The sequence below is a fragment of the Eumetopias jubatus genome, unplaced genomic scaffold, assembly GCF_037043125.1.
Source record: "Eumetopias jubatus isolate StellerSeaLion01/CBP00866 unplaced genomic scaffold, mEumJub1_p1.0 scaffold_1, whole genome shotgun sequence".
NCBI classification, from domain to species: Eukaryota; Metazoa; Chordata; class Mammalia; order Carnivora; family Otariidae; genus Eumetopias; species Eumetopias jubatus.
Window position 1 is genome coordinate 19,010,706 of NW_028274807.1, and position 21,006 is coordinate 19,031,711.

A 21,006-nucleotide genomic window follows, 5' to 3' on the forward strand; every position below is an offset into this window, starting at 1 on the left:
TTTTCCATTTTTTAAAAAACAAAAGTTACCTCCACGCAAATTATGAAGTTTCCTTGCAAGAAAAGGCTTAAGGCATTGTTTATAGAGGGGGGTAAAGTCCCCTTATTCATTTAAAATAGCTGTTTAGGACTTTCCTTTTTATTCAGCAAATGATAGAGTAAGTATTTTCAGGAAATATGCATCCTCTTCTGTGTCCACATACTGTTTTAATTGTCTTTTAACCCTCCCAAAAAGCAGAATCCCTTTGTCCCTGCCGTTCAGCTCACCCTTTGCTTTGTCACATTGCTATTTCAAAAACGATTGGGGTTTTATGCCCTTTGTAATCTTCTTTAAATCTTTGCTAAAAGAATTCTTTTCTCCCCTTTCTATCAGCACTGAGGTTATTTATCAAAGTGTTTCATTTTGCAGCTACCTCAAGGCTAAAAATATTGGCGCTCACAATTCCAAGATGGTTATCTCACAGAATGCTATAATGACCAATTTATGAGAAAGGCAGTAGGAAGCAAAGGGGAAGGAAGGCATCATTGTTTCATACCCTGGGCTTTTTTTCTTTTAGCATTCAAAATTAGTAAAAACACGCATTATTATAAACCAGATGTTGGAAGGATCTCTGACTGAATAAATCCACAGTGAATGGGGTAGGAGTGAAATATGTGGCAGGAGATCAAGGGACTTGTGCTCGTGAAAGAATGCTTATAATTTATTATTACAATTTTACTATGGCCTCTTGATAAAATGTTCTACTCTTCGGGGAAAATTCAGCATGCTTATTTCAAAGACAGTGTTTCCATTCTCTGCCCCTAACAAACCTACTGATTTGGGGATTTAATGAATCCAAAGTAGTCTAAGTTTAAAATAGAATATTTATAGCATTTGCCAAAGAACAAAATGGAACCTTCATTTCTACTGAGAATTCTAAGTATCCTTATGTATAATTGTTAGTCAAGGAAGAACATCAAGGAGAAAATCAATCATAAGAGAAAGTGAGAGACAGGTGTCAACTTATTGGACTCATGCTTTTCGTTTTGCATAAGGAATGGCTTTTAAATGCATGTCCATTTATTATTTTATAGCTGATTTAAGTATTTGGAAACAAGAACATTTGTTTCATTAATTACCAAAGACATGGTCCTTCTTTAGTTTTAGGATAGTCTCCAGGCTTCTTTTCATGTTCCCCAGTGTAGTCACCTGAATTACAGGTATGACCAATGTTTATTTGCCTACCTCTAAATGTATTATCTTTGTCCCCCTCTTAGCAAGAGAGTTGCTCTTCCAGAACGGACCCATTCGTTTCGCTTATTTGTTTAATTTATTTTTTGTGAACAACATAATGATTCAATAGCTGTATATGTTGCAAAATGATCACCATAATAAGTCTAGTTAACAACTGTCCCCATACAGAGTTACAAAAAGAGATTTTTTTTTCCTTGTCATGAGAACTTTTAAGATCCGCTCTCTTAGAAGCTTCTAAATATGCAGTACAGGCGTTTTAATTATAGTGAGCATGCTATATGTCACCATGACTTATTTTCTAGCTGGAGGTTTATACCTTTTGTCCCCTGTTACCCATTTAGCCCATCTCCCAACCCCTGCTGCGGGCAACCACCAGTCTCTTCTCTGTATCTATGAGTATGGGGTTTTTTAGATTCCACCTATAAGTGAGACCATATGGTATTTGTCTTTCTCTGATTGACTTATTTAGGGTAATGCTATCAAGGTCCATCTGTGTTACCACAAATGGGAAGATTTCATTCTTTTTTACAGCTAAATCATTTTCCATTGTATGTAATGAATGTGTACATGTGTGTGCACGCGTGCATACCACATCTTCTGTATCCATTCACCCATTCACACGTGGGTTGTTTACATGTCTTGGTCATTATAAGTGAGGCTGCAGTGAACTTAGGAGTGTTCTCATTTTCTTTGGATAAATACCCAGAAGTGAAGTTGCTGGATCATAGGGTATTTCATTTTTATGAAATGATTCCATTTTGACCTCATTTTGGAGGGTAAGGAAAATTAATTTAGCCAGCTGTCACCTTTTACTCCAAATTTTGCTTTTCCTTAAATCATGATGACTGTGACATATCAGTAGTTTTTATCTGTTCTCATGCCATTTCTCTTATTTGTCTTTGTGTGTGGACACCTCAGCCAAGTGGGTGAACTTGGTCTCCCACACCAAGCTCTGCCGATTCCCATGACGATCCAGTATGGGTCTCAAGTCCTTTCTTAACCCACCAGCTCTTATGTATGGCCCTGTAATTTGAATCAAAATCCAAAAAGAAACCTTTAGTAACTAAAAATGATTGAAAAGTGAGGCCTGACCACAGCAGTGGCTGCTAGACTACTTCCTGGCGTAGAACCCTACAGCAGGTATGTCCTGATTTTTTTTTTTTTTTTTTTTTTTTTTGGTAGAGTCTTGGGAAAAGCTAGTGATTTTAGACTGGAAGACGAGCTGGTTATTTTACCTTTCACAAGCAGCTGCCTTCAAGGTTCATATTTTGAAAGAGGAGGGAAAAAGTGTAGTAGATCTGCCAGCCTGAATAAAGAGATGCATTGAAATTGAAATTACTTTTGAAATATATTTCCACAAAGACTAACTGGCAATGAGATGAATGTTTGTATGTGAGACAGAGTATGGAGGAATGTTAATTTGCCTCTTGCTGTTTAACTCAGAAACAAATTTTGCAGTGTATTCCCTTAGTGAACCCCATTACTTTCTGTGAACTGTTCTCCTGTCATATATACGATGGGCCGCTTGAGAAAGTAAGTCGTAGACAGTAGGGTACATACCCGATTGACAACAAGAGAGCAATCCACTAACCCATTTCAAATTATGAGGCAGTTGTACAAAGGAATGTTGACTGGCTATGAATCAAAACACCATTCAGAGAGAGACTTTTGGACTTTGAGTCAGAAACAGGTGGTCAAAGGGCCAAGGCCGGGGTGTTACTTAATTTCAACTATTGTTCATAGATGTATTGACATAAGACAGTGGGTTTAAAATAGCCTATTTGATGTGTTTAATTTTTTATAAATATTACTCATTTACATATGCTTATTAAAACATGAGTTAAATCTTCCTGTGTCTTTGAAACAGTAAATGGTGACCCCTTGTATTGGCTCGTGCACGCCTCTGTCTTTGCTCTTGGTTTGGGTGGTACTTAGATGAGCCTGCCCATCTCCTGAGAGCAGAGAGAAAAACCATGTGTTCAGCTTCCTCTTTCACACTGAACTTGGTAAACCTGGTCCTAAGACGCACAGAGATCATAGATATTGTTATCTTAGAGAAGGAAGAAGGGGCAGCTGAAGTTTCATGCCTCTCAGAAGCAAAAGCCTGAGCCGGCTGGAACTTGGCAAACTTTTCACCTCCTCTCTTTCCGAGGCTGTAATAGCGACGCAGTAACTCTGGGGCAAGAATGAGTGCTTCTGAAGCTTTGCCAAGTTATGAAGGAACTTCCTGGGGCATGAGCAGTGGAGGGCTGGGAGTACAGGAGGGAACATATCTTATTAAAATGATTATACTTATTAGCATTTCATATTGTTTTTATTTAGGAAACTCTAGAAGCAAACCAAATTTCACTTTCTGGGTTTGGGGCAAGGGTTGGGGGAGGTCGAAAGAAAGATTGCTGTTCAGAATTCTGAATTAGTCACTCTTCTCCCAAAAGCCTACCTTCGTCTTGTTGATTACTAAGACTTGAAAGAATTAAAATGGGTTTACTCTCAAGTGCTAGTCAGTATATGTGATAGAAAGGAAAGTTGCCAAACATGCTCTTTTTGATATGATGCGCACCATAAGAAAAGTATTATGTATGTAACTGGATGTGAAAGCATTAATCGTTCATAATGTGACCTTTCTGTATTACATTAAAACTGTTTTCTTTACCTAAAGACTATGACCTAATAACACATGCTTCTTGCTGTAAGTTCCAATAATTCCAGTAAGTGGTTTTCTAAAATTTTCATATATGAAACTTTGTTGTTATAGTTAATAGTTACAATTTTTAAATTGTTATAGTTCTCTCTTATCAAACAGATTTTATCAAATAAAAAGGAAACTACCATTATCATTGCCACTCAGATATCACTAACAAACACCTTAGTTCTCAGTCACTGCTCAAAGAATTTATAAGCAGTACCAGAAGGTTTCAGAGGTGTATCTGTGGTGCGCACTTCAGCACATCTCCTAAAATTGGAACAATACAGAAAAGATTAAATTGGCCCCTACCCAAGTATGAGATGCAAATTTATGAAGCATCCCCTATTTTTTTTATTTCACTTATAACTAGAGGTTGACTAGAGGCATCTAGAGTAATAAATTCAGAGAGACTGAAAGTAGAATAATAGTTGTCAGGTCCTGAGGGAATGGGGAGTTCGGGTTTAATGGCACAGAGTTTCAGTTTGGGGAGATAAAAATAAGTTCTGGAAAAAGATGGTGGTGATGGTTTCACAGCATTGTGAATGTGTTTAAAGCCAATGAGCTGTACACTTAAAAATGGTTAAAATAGTAAGGTTTATGTTTATGTGTTTTTTACGACCATAAAAGAAAAGGACACATATATATTTGCTATCGTGACTAGCAAAGGGATGCAAGAATTAATCACAGATGTTGGATCTTAATGAGTATTTATTAAACACCTACCATTTTCCAGATTCTGTGCTCAGATATATTGCAGGTATGGGGCACAATCTTTCCTACTTAGAATCTGCCTGGGGAGACTTTGGGGAAATGGAGTTGGGAAGGAGGCTGCACTCATTAAGCTGAGAGATGTTGATTGCCATGTCTCTTGGTATTGGGTAGAAGCATCTGACAGCCATTCCTTACTTGCACCATCACTCACTGAAAATTATTAGAGAAGGGAACCTTAGCTTTCAGCTGGCTCAACTGCATCGTTTTATAGGCTCAGAGCAACCAGGATGTGCCGCATCATACATCTGGTCAGTAAGACTGAAGACCGACTCCACTCTGATGTCTCTGTATCCACTGGTATTTGTTCTGTGTCCCTGCTAAGGCCAAGCTAAACAAAACTGGGTGCAGAGAGCTATTTATTCAGCTTTAAAAAAAAAAAAAAAAAGATTTTATTTATTTATTTATTAATCTGACAGGAAGAGAGAGAGAGCACAAGCAGGGGGAGCATCAGGAAGAGGGAGAGGGAGAAGCAGACTCCCCACTGAGCAGGGAGCCCCACATGGGACTCAATCCCAGGACCCCGGGATCATGACCTGAGCCAAAGGCAGATTCTTTAACCAGCTGAACCACCCAGGTGCCCCTTCCACAACTTTTCTTTGAAAATGGCCCCCTTTTAGGGCGCCTGGGTGGCTCAGTTGGTTAAGCGACTGCCTTCGGCTCAGGTCATGATCCTGGAGTCCCGGGATCGAGTCCCGCATCGGGCTCCCTGCTCAGCGGGGAGTCTGCTTCTCCCTCTGACCCTCCCCCCTCTCATGCTCTCTCTCTCTCTCTCTCTCTCTCTCATTCTCTCTCTCAAATAAATAAATAAAATCTTTTAAAAAAATGGCCCCCTTTTAGCAGATACGACTCAGTAAAGATGGTTCCAAAAGTAAAGATGGTTCCAAAGCTCAAAGACTCAACACCCTTGAATACTTAAGTCAGTGTTGGGGCGTTTATAAAGGACATAAAAATCAGCTGCATTGTTCATTTTGCAGGATTTTTTTGTCACACTTGTACTCTCTGTTTGCTTAGAAATCGTATACCAACATACGAAAAATGACAACTGCCATCCCTTCTCGTATATGATTGCCATTAGATTTTTTCCACGCAGAACAAGCACAGATTTCTCAGAAAGCATAAGGTAATAATCTGCAGCCAGGGCTTAATCATTTGTGAGGGATCCGACAGAAAGGTTTTAGCTCTGTGAATGTCAGCGGCTGAAGCCCTTCAAATCATACACATCATTAGGCTGTCTCCCAAGCCAGGGCAGGAGTCGTGTTCACGACTGTGCGAGCACAGTTCATGGGTCGCCCCTCAGATGTACCTAGAAGAAGGAACAGGAGAAGAAAGAAAAAGATTTTTGGGTCTTTTTTGTACGTTTGCCTTCTGTACTTGGTTGCCTTTGGCTCTCTTAAAGACTCATTTGGTCCTCAAAATAACCATGGACAGCCAAAGCAGATACTACTAACTCCTTTCGTTCCGGTAAAGCTGATAGTATACCTACGGCCGCGGATACATTTATTGATCCTGTTCCATCTGTCTGCGGCACCCATGCCCAGTCTTGGCCTGTTGAGATCCTATTCCTCCTTCAAAACCCCAACTCTCATGTCCTCTCCCTTTTTAAATCTTTGATTCACACAAAGCACCCGCCCTCTGATCGTAGATTTTATATATCACGTGTGTCTACTATTGCTTTGATGTGTACATATCAACTAATAGCCCCATCCTAAGTATAAGCTCTTTGAGGGTATGAATCAAATCTCATGCATTTGTGTCTCCTGAAGGAGATTTTTAAGTATAAGGAATTACAAATGCCTGTCTTTACAACAAACTTAGGTGGAAATGGTCTAAGCCACAAGTCTAAATAATCAGTGAACGTTAGCTCATCTCTGTTTTCTTCTCCCAGGATTTTATATAAATTCTGTGGTCACCCTAGAGCTCTCAGTTTCTCTGTAATTCTGGTAAAAAAGAAGGAAATAACTTTCTAATACACTATTGCTATCCTCTCTAACCGAATTCTTCAGTTAGAACAGTCCTTGGGCCAGCAGCCTCAGCATCCCCGGTGAACTTGTTAGAAATGCACATTCTCTGGTCCCACCCCTGACCTTCTGAGCCAGCAACACCAGGGTGGGATCAGCGATCTGTCTTTCAGCAAGCTGTCCAGGTGACTCTGATGCATGCTAACCTTTGGGAACTACTGGTTTAGAGTGTATTTAAGTTAATGAGCAGTGAATAAACGGTGAGGATCTATCCTGGCACCCCAGTGAGCCAGTCGTATTACCTACACAGTTACATTCTAAATCCACATGATGAAAACTAGATGCCACAAAAAAAATGTTTAAGGTGATAACCTAAATGAATCATTCTCTCTGACTAATTCCTTGAATACAACAGCTCCAATTCACAGGAACAAATACAGAATTGTTGAGCAGTCATCGATGATGCACGACTGCTCATGATTAAATAGTACAAATCAAAACATAATTTTTTAAACTATCAAATTACTAATTTTCAAAAATCCACTGTCCTACTGCTGTCATGATAAGAGTAAGTGAAAAGGCACTTTCATAAGCTATAGCTCAGTGTATGCGTGTCACCTATGGGACCTTTGACTCTACCTCATAAAATGTGAGGTCTTTTCTAATTTAGCACCAGATGCCTGCAGATACATACACTGACTGGTACACTTGTGGAGAGAGACACAACTGCTTATAACTTTGACACCCTTCAGTACTATTGATATATTTTTTAAGGATTTTATTTATTTATTTATTTATTTATTTATTTATTTATTTAGAGAGCAAGCGTGGGAGCAGGGGCAGAGGGAGAGGGAAAGAGAGAATCTCAAGCAGACTCCAGCCCAACGCGGGGCTCAATCTCACGACACTGAGATCATGACCTGAGCCAAAACCTAGAGTCAGATGCGCAACCGACTGAGCCACCTAAGCGCCTCTGTTTTTTTTTTTTTGATCAGCGTTACTACCTTTAAAATAACTATAAAGAAAGGACAAATGATATACAAGACTCAGGATCCCCTTGTCAGCCAACTCTTTATATTTCTCTCATTTTGGGGTTCAGGGCCCCTAAAGTTATAAAGAACTAGCAATATGTGATGTTGGCTGGAAGTGCAACATTCCAAGAAACTTAGGTGGAAATGGTCTAAGCCACAAGTCTAAATAATCAGTGAACGTTAGCTCATCTCTGTTTTCTTCTCCCAGGATTTTATATAAATTCTGTGGTCACCCCAGAGCTCTCAGTTTCTCTGTAATTCTGGTAAAAAGGAAGGAAATAACTTTCTAATACACTATTGCTATCCTCTCTATTAGGGTAGGGGTAGTTGATATCAGTCAAAATGAGTTCCAGAAGTTCTTAGCAATTTCTCTTTTTTTAATATTGAGAATAAACACTTGGAGCAAACCAACCAAATTTAAGTGTTTTGAGGATAGTAACAATGACAGGAACAGCCCCTCAATTTTCTGCTAAGCATCAAACTGAACAGTTTCCAAACTCCTGTTGGCAATGTCAGTTATCATGAGGGAAAGAGAAAAAGGAAGCTGTTTCAAGAAATATCTAAGTTTCCTTTAGCTATAAGAGAAATGAAGGCAAGGCTGTCTGTGAATTTACTAAACCCCAGTTATCAAAAAAGGTGGGGTCCTAAACAGCCTCTCCGTTGATTATCATGGAGTCCATATGTAAGTCAGATGTTGAATGATGATATGAAAGAGACTTTGCTTTCCTAGATCTCTTTGATGGTATGGACCTGCATCCACACTGCTGTCTATACCTCTTCAAAGGAACAGAAGAGTGGAATCAAACCTCTCAATTTTCAGACTAAGGATTTGGGTGACTTAGTGGCTTGATCAAAATTAGCATCCATGGGGCGCCTGGGTCGCTCAGTCGTTAAGCGTCTGCCTTCGGCTCAGGTCATGAGCCCAGGGTCCTGGGATCGAGCCCCGCATCAGGCTCCCTGCTCAGTGGGAAGCCTGCTTCTCCCTCTCCCACTCCCCCTGCTTATGTTCCCTCTCTCACTGTGTCTCTCTCTGTCAAATAAATAAAATCTAAAAAAAACAAAAAACTTAAAAAAAAAACAAAAACAAAATTAGCGTCCGTGAATGTGCTATAAAAACAGCCAAGGGCCAAGGGTTTCAGTATGTCTTGCCAGAGCCCTTCGGAAATCAGAGCAGGCCCTCACGTACGTGGGTGTGAACAAATATGCTTTTTAAAAGAATAGTCCCATTAGGACAGAATTGGGAGCCCTCTGTGGGAGATTGAGTCTGAGTGTGCTGGTTGTCTGTAAGGCCTTGTGCATCTGGGCTGGAGCTTGAAGTCGTTGGAACAGCCCACTAATAGAGCAGGCTAGTGTGGTGAGCTGAGTGACCCATGGCTCCTAGCTTGAGCTTTCCTCCTAGCTTGAGCATTCCTCACTGTTTTGCAGGATTCCTGCAGCTTTGTGCCCTCAGCCAATAAAAAGAAAAGACTACCTGGCATTTGCTGATGTCCTCAGCCTGGTTGCTGTAAGCCTTTGAAGGGCATCTGAGAGTTCATCCAACACACTCCCCGTGGAAATTGTTATTCTGAAAGCCGTAGGTTCTTAATGTGTTCTTGGGGCCAATCAAAGCTCAGTAATATGGAGGAATCCTTTGGAAAATACACATTCCTGGGCCCCACCTCTGACCTTCAGAAAGCTGCATTTTGCTTACCTCCCCAAGTGACTTTTAAATATTCAGAAGTCTTGCTTATGTGAAATGGCAAAAATGTAAGGATTCTTACAGCCTTAGATTACAGTTTGTGCTGGTCTTGAACATGGAAGAACGGCCATTGTTGTCACTGAAAATTAATATAGCCTGGTAAATAGGCCACATGGATTTCTTTTTTTTTTTTTTTTTTGCCACATGGATTTCTAATGCTGTGACTATAAAATGTGAAAGTGAGGCATTACTAACCTCAAAGTTCAGATTCTTTGAGAATTTGTTTAGGTGTGACAGAGCTGATGGTCTTATTTATCCAAACTAAGACTTCTTATTAGCTACGAAAAAGGATTGCCATAAGCTGCAGTCAGAAAACGATATCTCTCATAACGTTTTCCCCCATTTATTTCTTTTTGTGTTCCTTCCAGAAATCGTGAATCTACTACTCTATCAGAACCTTTTCTTCCCTCTGTAGATTCTTCATTTGCTGTTATCGATGGTGACATTTTACTTAAAGAAATTATCCATTTAGGCTCTCTTCAAATTCAGAGTGATATTATTTTAATAAGGAGTGAAAGGGAAAATTGACAAAATACGCTCGGAGTTGTCAGCATCGGAGATGACAAACAGTAAAAGCTTACTCTTGGAGGATTGTCAGAGAGCTTAGTGTTAGCTCAGATTGTCAGAGAGCTTAATGTGTCTTTCTCAGGGAATTGACAAAAAAATTACCAAGAAAGGGTGTGCTGAGAACCACCTCCAGGTGACAAACCTGAGAGGCGACTCACTCTGTTAAGCAGTGGTATGCGTATTTTGCCGGTTACACAGGAAAGCAAATTATATTCCTTTGCTTCTTAAAGTATCTTGTGTGGTGGCTGGGCATAGAAATCACATACCATCGGGAGCCTGGGTGGCTCAGATGGTTAAGCGTCTGCCTTCGGCTCAGGTCATGATCCCAGGGTCTTGGGATCGAGTTCCACTTCGGGCTCCCTGCTCAGCGGGGAGCCTGCTTCTCCCTCTGCCTCTCTCTCTTTCTCTCTCTCTCTCTCTGTCTCTCATGAATAAATAAATAAAATCTAAAAAAAAAATCCATATGAAATCAAATTTAAAAAAAAAAAAAAGAAATCACATACCATCTCCTCATTTTCCGCAAAGAGAAGAGACCACATACCTGGAAATTCCCCAGACACATAGGGAAATTGTCATTTGGCCCTTTCTCTCCACCTGCAGTGAAGAAAGTAGCAGAGGGGAGTATATGAGAATTTTCTTGGCAAATGGCCATAAAAAAATAAAGAAAATTGAAAAGCTCCAAAGGTCACATGTACTTTCAAACCCTGCACTGAGTCATCTCTGAAATAAATCACTTCCTTGTCACCTCTATGAAAGGTAGAGTACAAGAAATTCCCCTGGGGACCCCTTGATAATTTATACTACTTCTCTCATCTTTGGCTATCATCTTTCTTTAAAAAACACAAAAAGAAAAAGAAACAAAAGTGCCTTAGAGAAAGTTGTTTTGACCTTTGCTTTTTCTTTTATCTGGCTGTGATGAGGTGAGTGTCTTAGTGAGTTCAGGCTTCCATAACAAAACTCCACAGACCAGGTGGCTTAAGCAGCAGAAATGGTTTTTTGGTTTTTGTTTTTCTCCACAGTTCTGGAAACTGGAAATCCAAGATCAGGTCTTTACTACTTTAGGGTCTCCTTAAGTCTCTCTCCTTGGCTTGTGGATAGCTGCCTTCTTGCTCTGTCCCTACATGGCCTTTTCTCCGACAGAGTGACAGATCTTTGGTGTCTCTTCCTCTTCTAAAGGACACCAATCCTATTAGAACAGGGCCCCATCCTTATGACCTCATTTAACTTTAATGACCTTCTTAAAGGCCCTGTCTCCAAATACAGCCACATTGGGGATTAAGGCTTCAACATATGATTTTGGGGTGGAGGGTGGGGGGCAGTGGTTCAGTCTGTAACATTTGACTAACCCATGCTTTTGGATATATCCAGTGTACCCTCCGTCTTCAGCATTCCTCAATCCTCATCTTCTTAAGTTGACATGGGTTCCTTATCTTCAGAAACTCAGGGGAGACCATGGAAGATATTTTTCCTGCTTCTGTACCCTAAATCATTGGAACTAGGTTCCCTTTGGCGGCTTCCACTCCCCCTTTATGAATTTCAAATACAAGATCTCTTCGGTATGTAAAAAGCATACACTTCACTTGGAAAGATTTGGTGGGGTTTTAACATTTGTTTTTCACTAATTTATCCACACACTCTTAATTTTGTCTCTGAGTGACTAAAGCCAAACATTCCCCATGTGAAAGCAGAAGGAGAGACCAGATAGTATAACAAAGTATGTAGCGTGATATAGTCCATAACTGGGTATTGGAAGCCATATTTTCCTCCTGTCTTGACCCACAAGGTCACAGAGAACCTTGAAGTTGCTATTAAACATGCTACTTTATAAAATATTCTATTCCACTCATCTATATGTCATACAAGAATAAAGAGGCTACAGAATCTTTTTTTCAAGATCCAGCTGGTCAAATGTGAATTTTAAATTGAAACTGATAAGCTCAGCGCGGGAGATGGACTCCAGCTGTCCCAGCTTCTCTGTTTAGTTGCCGAATGGAGGTATGGTGGCAGACTCTGTTTTGTCATTAGAGATGGTGGTGTTTTCGTCATGCTGGAAACCTGAAACGTGCCAGGCATTTGCCACACACTACGCTGCCAGGGACAGCTCAGCTTCTGGCTTCTTAGAGAGGATATGGCATAACCTTTGTGTTTCCAGGGTATTTGAAACTGAAACCCTTCCACTTCCTCACTGAGCTTAAGAGTTGACACTGGTATCCAAAATTCCTTTGGCCTTATCTGGGTAAGGCATGCAGACATTGATGGTCAAGAAAGGAAAGTGGTTGGTGTCTTCTGCAGATGGGAAGAGAGTTGCTGAAATGAAGGAGCCATTAGGTCACCACTGAACCACATGCTGCTATTCAGGGGGAAGCATCTCTGCACTAATCAGATGAGACTATTAGATGATAAGAGTTCTTTATTCTTCTCCCCAGTCTTCCTATCGCAGCCTGGAGTAAAGGGCTCAGGAAGAAACCACATTCTATTCCAACGTGATGACTCTATAGCCAGAAATGGTTATCATATTTGCGAATGGTTAATATTCATCTTATGGGTGGTGTTTTGGTTTCCTAGGGCTGCCATCACTAACTACAGCAAACTGGGTGGCCTAAAACAACAGAAATGTATTGTCTCATCATTCTGGAGGCCAGAAGTCGAAATCAAGGTGTCCACAAGGTCATGCGCTCTCTGAAGGCTCTAGGGTAGAATCTCTTCCATTCCTTTCGCTTGCTTCTGGTGTCACTGACAATCCTGGATATTGTTTGGCTCATAGATACTCCAGTCTCTGCCTTTGCCTTCACATTAGCATTCTCCCCTTTGTCTCTGTCGCTGTGTGTCTCCTCCGAAATGATCAAGAGCTCACCTGAACTCCAGTAGGGTCTCCCCTACTTCCATATTGGATCGAGGGCCTGTCTTATTCCAGTATGATCTCGTCTTTACCTGAATATATCTGCAGAGACCCTCTCCATATCGAGTCATTTTCACAGATACTGGGGAATGAGGGCTTCGAGATATCTTTAAGGAAAAGATAATTCAACCCATCCCAAGCAGTTTTATTTTTCTTTCCCCTGATTTTGATGAATCCAAAAAACTGTCCAACTTTCTTTCTAAAATACTATCAAATTTAAATCAAAGGGCTGCGTGTCTTAAATTTATGATCTCTTCATTTAAAAAAAAATAATTTCCATATTTAATTGGTTCAAATTATGAAAAGCTTTAAATGCTTTGCATTTGCTTGAGGCTGATTAATGGGTAAATTTGTAAACCATGGTTGTTTTAATTAACCAGGGATAATTAATGTTTACTGCACTTGGAAGATGAAAAGACATGTATAAATGCACCATCATGTGAATCATTTTTTAATTTGTTGTTGAAGCTTAAAATATATTCAAATAAAGATTGCTTACATCACACTAAGAAAAGAAAAGCTGTTGGAGCACTATGGGAGTTAGTATAGAGGACTCTAAATTTTAAAGTGAATGAATTACATATTTTTGAAGATGACCATGTTTTAATATTATGTATTCAGAGAAAGGTAGTTACATTTTTAAATCTGATTATGTAAAGACTAGCAATCTCAGACCAAACTGATAACTTTTCATAAAATGTGTCATAATTTGAAGTGAAGTCTCTTTTGTTTTTGTTTTGTTTTAGTTTGAGTTGAGACTTTTTCAGAGCACACTGGAGGATAGGAAAGGTTTAATTAACTATGCTGAGATGAAAATAACTTTTTTTTTTTTTAAGAGAGGGAGAGATTGGGGGAGAGGGGCAAAGGGAGATGGAGAAAGAGAATCTTTTTTTTTTAAGATTTTATTTACTTATTTGATAGAGAGAGAAAGTATAAGCAGGGGGAGTGGCAGACAGACTCCCCACTGAGCAAGGAGCCTGATGCAGGACTCAATCCCGGGACCCTGAGATCATGACCTGAGCCGAAGGCAGACGCTTAACTGACTGAGCCACAACAGGTGCCCTGAGAAAGAGAATCTTAAGCAAGCTCCCCACCCAGCACAGAGCCTGACATGGGGCTTAATCTCAGAACCCTGAAATCATGACCTGAGCCGAAATCAGAGTTGAACAGTTACCCAATGTTGCCACCCAGATGCCCTGAAAATAACATTTTTAAGCAAAAAAATTTTTTTTTAAAGAAAGGAAATTACTAGCATTCCATGTAAATTTTCAACAGGAAAAGCATCAGGGCCTTGGCTGAGGTCTAGTGCTGGGTCTAGGAAGTGTGGAGATTAGAAACCATTTAAGAAGGAAATAGCAGGGCGAGGTTTCCCATGTGGGTTTGCAAGCTGTACATCATGGAAGGCGGTTGTCTCAGGCAACTGGGAAAGTGGCCATCTGGGCTAATTTTCCAACATGCTCAATAGAATCCACCTTCTGGTACCAGGAATAATGATTCATTAGGTAACTTGAAAGCAGAGCTGGCCCATCTCACATCATCATTGTCTAAAAGGAAAGCATATCCGAAGTTAATGAGCAAAAGCGTTGGGTCTACTTTATGTTTCATCTCCTACACAATTTTCTCTTTGTTCTTTGCAGAATAAAAAAATGAGGTTGATTTTTTTTTTTTTTTAACATCTAACGGATGTTGATATGGAAGTGATGTAAGGGGGAAAAAGACCTATAACCGTCTATTTGGATAAGAAATAGGTTGCTCTTTGTAGTTCTTAACAATAGCTACCTACCTGATGTTATTGTCAAGCACTCCAGTTCGACACTGTAAAGGCTTTTTAGCTGGGACATGGTACTTCATTGTGGGTGGCATGTTTATTATACGACAGAATTTAGTATACGATAAACCCCTTTTGGGGATTCTAATATGGGCTTTTTCCCCAAAACACCTGCAAAATTCTGCTAGAATCTGGAGAACTCCCATTTTCCTATCGGTGCTTCCCCTTGGGCTGTGTCCACATGGACATGAGCTCTCAAGGCTTACATTTCAAGTGGCCATGATACGTTGGGATATTGCAAACATGTCTGAGGAGAACTTGTCTTACTCCCCATATCTGTTCTTCTGATAGATACAGCTCCAGTCAAGAATAAAAATATCAGGGGTGGCTCAGTCAGTTAATGTCTGCCTTCGGCTCAGGTCGTGTTCTCCAAGGTCCTGGGATCGAGCCCTGCGTCAGGCTTCCTGATCAGCAAGGAGCCTACTTCTCTCTCTCTCTCTCTCTCTCCCCCTTTCTCCCTCCCTCTGCCCCTCCCCACACTCCTCTCCCTCTCTCTCTCTCAAATAAATAAAATCCTTAAAAAAAAGAATAAAAATACTCATAACTCCCCAGTAGCTCCTCAGCCCTGTCCCACTCGCAACCTCTGCCTCCCCTCCCCCATCAGAATAGCACTGTTCTTCCTTGTATCACTTCCTTAAAAATCTTCCTGGTTTTATCATTCTAGTGTCCAGCCTGCCCCCGTTTTTGACGTGTCTCTCAAGTATCTTATAATCCCCAGGTGGCCCCTCCATGCCTTTCTTTTCTTTACAGTTTACCTGTAAATGAACTGCAGGTATCAGCAGAGCCTATAGAATTCCCATATTCTGGATTTTATGCATTATACACACCTAGTCAGCATGTTCCTTTCCTCTTTTTGTTCCACAAACCAAAACCCCTGGCTTCTATCTAAGCTGCTTCCTTTATACTTGCCTTGTGACGAAAAAGCCCCAACCTTTGGGAAGTACCCCTTCACTGTCCCTCAGTGCAAGCACTTGAATCTCCCAGGACAGCAGTGTCTCCTCGGGAGCAACAACACGCAGGGTCTCCCGCCGGAAAATCCGTGCTTGTTTCTTTCTCGCTCTTTCCGTCCCCCTTCCCGTAGCACCTGTAGGGGATTACTTTTGTGCCCATCTTTCCTCTAGGCCATGAGCTCTGAGTATAAAGACATTGCCTTAGCTGTTTCCTGCAGTGGCCTGGAACAGGATAGGATTGCCCAACAGGCAGCTAAATGAATGAGCTCATCAATTAATGATAAAATGCTTTTATTGTTCTTGGCTTCCGATTATCTTCCTTCAAGTGAGTTCTTTCAGCTTCCCCACTCCTCTGCACTGTTAATGCTTCCCTAAGACAGACACTTTCCGTCTGTCTCCAAGTCCCAGGTGCCAAGTATTTTCCATCTCCAGGCTTGGTTTCCCCATACGTTGTTGAGCAATGGTTCGCGTCAGCTAATCGGAAGAGGAAGGACCATTGCTGTTCTAGAAATGTTTAGCACAGAACGAGTTTTGTGTTAAAGAGAACATAAATAAATAGGTCAGTGTGCAGAAGAACATACAGGGCTGGCATTTCTTCAGTGGACAAAGAATCAGGCATATTGACTACCGTGGAGAGATGAGTGAGCCCGGGTATTGTATCCTTAAATTCACTTAGACCCGTTGGAAACTGCCACTCGGTGCTGGTACACATTCATCCCTGGGGGCTTCTTGGCTGGGATGAGAAAGAATCACCCTGAGAAAGGAGCCTTTTCTGTTTTGTTCAATGCTGTATCTCCTGTGCCTGACAACATGATAGATGCTCACGTCCATTAAATATTTATTAACTAGAGGAAGGAATGAAAGGAGGAGGAAAGAAAGAAGGAAGGAAGGGCTCATCAAGGCTTGTCTCCCATTTTTCTCTCACGTCACTGCTCACTGTTACATGTGAAGAAGCAGCTCAATATCTGAAGTACTCTTTAGAGAATCTGAGGATGAAGAACCTTAATATGGATAAACCCTGGAAGCCAGAAGAAAAAAGAGCGGATACAATAATGTAACAGGAGGATCCATTTATATTGAAAAAAAAAAAAAAAATACAGGACTAACGTGGGTTTTTTTGATCTGCATAAACATGCATTTCAAATGAGCTATCATGTATACAAACATGGTGTGCTGTCCAGAGGAACAGGATCTCTTCCTCCCTCGTCTCATGAGACGTGTGTGTGTGTGTGTGTGTGTGTGTGTGTGTGTGTGTATTTGCACTGATCTTATCCACACTTGCCTATTACCGTTATAACTGTCAGCATAAATCTTTAGGCTCTTTGAGTGAAATTAATTATGAATGTTGAAAATCATACCCTCTACCATGAGCTAACATGCCTTACTTTACAGCCTTGTAAATATAGAATTCCATCAAGGAAGTATTTACTGGGTATGAGTCAATTAGAATGCACTTTCTTCAGCATACAGCAGAGAATGATTGCTAGCTCTTGAGAGGGGCACTGTGTCCCATTCTCTTGGTCCACCCCCAGGATATCTCTTACCCGGGCAAGAAAGGCATCTCACAAGTCTGGGAAAGGGTGCTGATCAGACAGGATTACCGCTTAAACTGTGCAGGTTGGACAGGGCACGGTTGTAGGGGCATCCCTCAGACTCCCTCTCCTGTGTGCAGTGACAAGCCATGTGCCCCATATGTGACTCACTCCCCAAAGAAAGCATGTGGGTTAATAAGGGCCTGGCCTTCATCAGAAGTAAAGGTGTTGTTTTCATCTCTACTTGTCCCCTCTTAATTGGTTCTGAACTCAGGTGGAAAGAAGGGGATGTTATGGGTGGATGCTCAGACACCCCGACACCAGCAGTGAAGGCTCCAGGAGAGTATGAGCTCGGATTGTGTGCAGCTGCCAGAATGACTTGGCCTTTATAAAAATGCAAGAGCCATAAAACTGTCGTTTCAATATCTTTTCAGAAAATAACTTTCTCATTTTACTTCCTTGTCCTCACTGAAAGCAGTAGTAGTTTTTAAAAATGAAATGTGATACTGACCCCTGATAGAGCAAAGCCCAGCCCAAGCTATGCAGAAGAGCCTACCAGAAAAATTGCAAAGTGCGTACTGGGGAATGAAACCAGAGGGAGATTCATCCCCGTGCCTCCATGTCTACGTCCTCAGACCTGATGGGTCTGATTCCGAGCGCCACCCAGCCCCCTCCGGCAGCCTCACACAATGCTCCCTCCATGACCACAGTCCTAACAATTAGATGATAAAGTGGTGATCGAAGATTTGAAATAATCCTGTAAAGGGCAAAACTATTTTTAAAAAAGACTATTAAAAAAAAAAGACAGCGTGACTCTTGGCTGTCTTGGTGGTGGGATCGCAAGTGAAGTATCATGATTTCTTTTGTTTTCTGCGTTGTTTTTTTTTTTGTTGTTGCACCGAATTTGTGTTATTCTTGTAATTACTACCAGATGTCACATTTTTATATAAAAGAGGAAGCACGTGAAGTCCTCGCTATGCTAGAGGGGTTAGGCTCTTTTTATTTATTTATTAAAGACTTATTTATTTATTTATTTATTTATTTATTTGAGAGAGCGAAAGACAGCACCATCAGGGGAGGAGCAGAGGGAGAGGGAGAAGCAGACTCCCTGCTGAGCAGAGAGCCTGACGAGGGGCCCAATCCCAGGACTCTGGAATCATGACCTGAGCTAAAGGCAGATGTTTAACTGACTGAGCCACCCGGGTGCCCCCAGGCTCTTTTAAAAACAGGTTCGAAGAGAAGATTCCTCATAATCTTAATTACTTTGAAACTCCTTCAGTTTAACAGTAAAAGTACACGTCTCTCAACTAGTCCAAGAGAGCCAGTTTTTCCTTTAGTATGTGAAGAGACAAGTGTTTCCTCGCCTGAAAAATCACATGAGATAATTGATTTATGTTCAAGGGAGAGGAGTCATCAAAATTTTTATTCTTTTTTTTTTTAAGATTTTTATTTATTCATTTGAGACAAAGAGATAGAGAGAGAGCACAAGCCAGGGGAGCAGCAGAGGGAGAGGGAGAAGCAGGCTCCCCGCTGAGCAGGGAGCCCGATGCGGGGCTCCATCCCAGGACCCTGGGGTCATGACCTGAGCTGAAGGCAGACGCTTAACGACTGAGCCACCCGGGCGCCCCCATTCGTTTTTATTTTACTTTGCAGAGGACGTATAGTTTTATCTGCTTACGTTAATGGTCAGATATGCATTTTCCCTCTATTTATCGACCAGAGGAAACTTCCAGATAGATGCATGTCAAAGTTGGCACCACAGTGTTAATGCCACAGTGTGAGCTTCTTATTTTAATAGAATTCCAGACTTAAAGGAGAGTCTGAAAATATTGCATAAAACTTTTTTTGAGAGTGACTTACCGACATACTGGCCCTTTACCCCTAAATTCTTCATGGTGTGTTTCCTCAGAACAAAGACACTTACTTACATATGCAAATTATTACCTCAACACAGCATGCTTGCAGAGATTGTCTCTGTAGTATGTAAGCTTGGTTTGTGGTCTGCACTTTAGAAGGTTTTTCCCCTCAGGATTGCTTAGACTGCCAACCACCCAGGCAGGACCAAGATTCCTAAGGTAGTTGGAAATAGGATCACAACACTGGCACAAAAACTACAAGTAAACATGAAGACGAAATGCTTTAATCTGTTTTTAGATGCCACGGAGACGGACTGACTTTTATCTTGATTTCTGACTGATGCCATCGGTAGATCTAAGTTGTTTGATCTCTGTTGTTTGAAAGTCGAGAGGAAATTTGTCTACAATGAAAAGGGACTTCCTCGTACCCTTAGTCTTAAGCTGGACAAGTGATTCTTCAGGAGATGTGACTTGGGATAGGGAATATTCTCACAAGTGATGCGTAGCCATGTTTGTGTGTACTCCAGGGACAGTCTGTTACCATGAATGGACAAAGCATGCTTCATTTAAAATCTATGCTCCCAGAATCTACTAAAGAAAAATAAACCCAGATTCAAAGGTGAAGTCTGAATTTAGAGACTATGAGAGATTCTCAAGATCGATAGTGTGGCTAAAAATGAGAGGACTGACCCAGTTTTCTGGAGGTCAAAATAAAAACTAGGTTTGTGGAACAGCATTACTTGGTGCTAATATGTGTGTAATTTTTTTTTTCCCAAGTTGGAAACGTGGCAGCATCCTCCACGGCTCTTTCTCTTTTGGCTGCTGAAGTATTCTAGTCCCTGTACCGTCGACGAGAAGGGGTATTTGGGATGACTAAGTATGCAGAGTCAGTCTGCTGGTCAACCATTGACATAGCTCAAAACCTAAAGACATCTGCTTATCCAGTTTTACTCAGAATTGGTGAAACCTCATGACAGTTCACATAGCTGTCATATTTATGCAGATCTTCCAGAGAAAGGCAAATCTAAAGACGTGGGAGATGGGTGTCCAGAGGGGAAACTACTTTGAGGGTGGGATGTCAAAATGGAGGTGACACGTAGGCCTCCCTTAGTTAGAGTAGGGAGCAGTGCATGGTTGTGCAGCTGGGAACCACCTGGCTTTTCAGCCCTGCTCCTCCACCGTCAAGAAGCTCTGTGACCTTGGCCCATGGCGAAAGTCTCTTACCTTGGTTCCTTCTTATGAAGAAAAAGAAAAAAAGATAACCACTGAATTCATCAGTTTCCCAAATCTATCAAAAAAATGAGAAGCAGGATGCTTGTGATGATAGATGTGTATATATTTCTGTAATGTCAGTCACTAATCAAATAGCCATGTCAGCCATAAAATAAAATTTTTCATGGAATAGTGAAACTGTTTGGACTAGGAATCAGCATCCTTGGGTTCAGATCCCAATTCTGCCACTTGATAACTGTATTTCTCAAAAGGGATGTCCCCGTTTGCTCAACTGTCAATGGAGTAGGAATCCCATGATAACGATTGCTGTAGGTATCAAATGAGCTAATGGATTTGAAAAAGCCACAGAAGTGGAAGGTGTCTTTGTACAGTTGATCTCATGCTTTCAAGATGTCATAGCACCACACTCTGGCTGTCTCATGAGTCACACACAGATCAAGACATCCCAGCCATGTGCAGTAATCACTTGAAGACCACATAGGTTCTCCCCCAAATCGGCATTTTAAACAGCTTCTGCTCCATTGATAGGGTGGCACCTGGGTGACGCAGTCAGTTAAGCGTCCGACTCTTTTTTTTTTTAATTCTTTATTTAAATTCAATTTAGTTAACATATAATATATTACGAGTTTCAGGGGTAGAATTTAGCGATTCATCAGCTGCATATAACACCCAGTGCTCGTTCCGGCACGTGCGCTCCTTAGCGCCCATCACCCAGTTACCCCAT

General features: G+C 41.1%; 1 protein-coding gene and 1 non-coding gene across 7 annotated transcripts in view; both read left to right on the top strand.

The window, feature by feature from the left end:
- Positions 1–21,006, top strand: part of APP (amyloid beta precursor protein) — a 262,737-nt gene that overhangs the window by 205,085 nt on the left and 36,646 nt on the right. The window lies entirely within an intron of this gene.
- LOC114219555 (U6 spliceosomal RNA) lies at positions 4,166–4,269 on the top strand. The gene has a single exon (XR_003611407.1). It is a non-coding gene; the product is annotated as a U6 spliceosomal RNA (small nuclear RNA).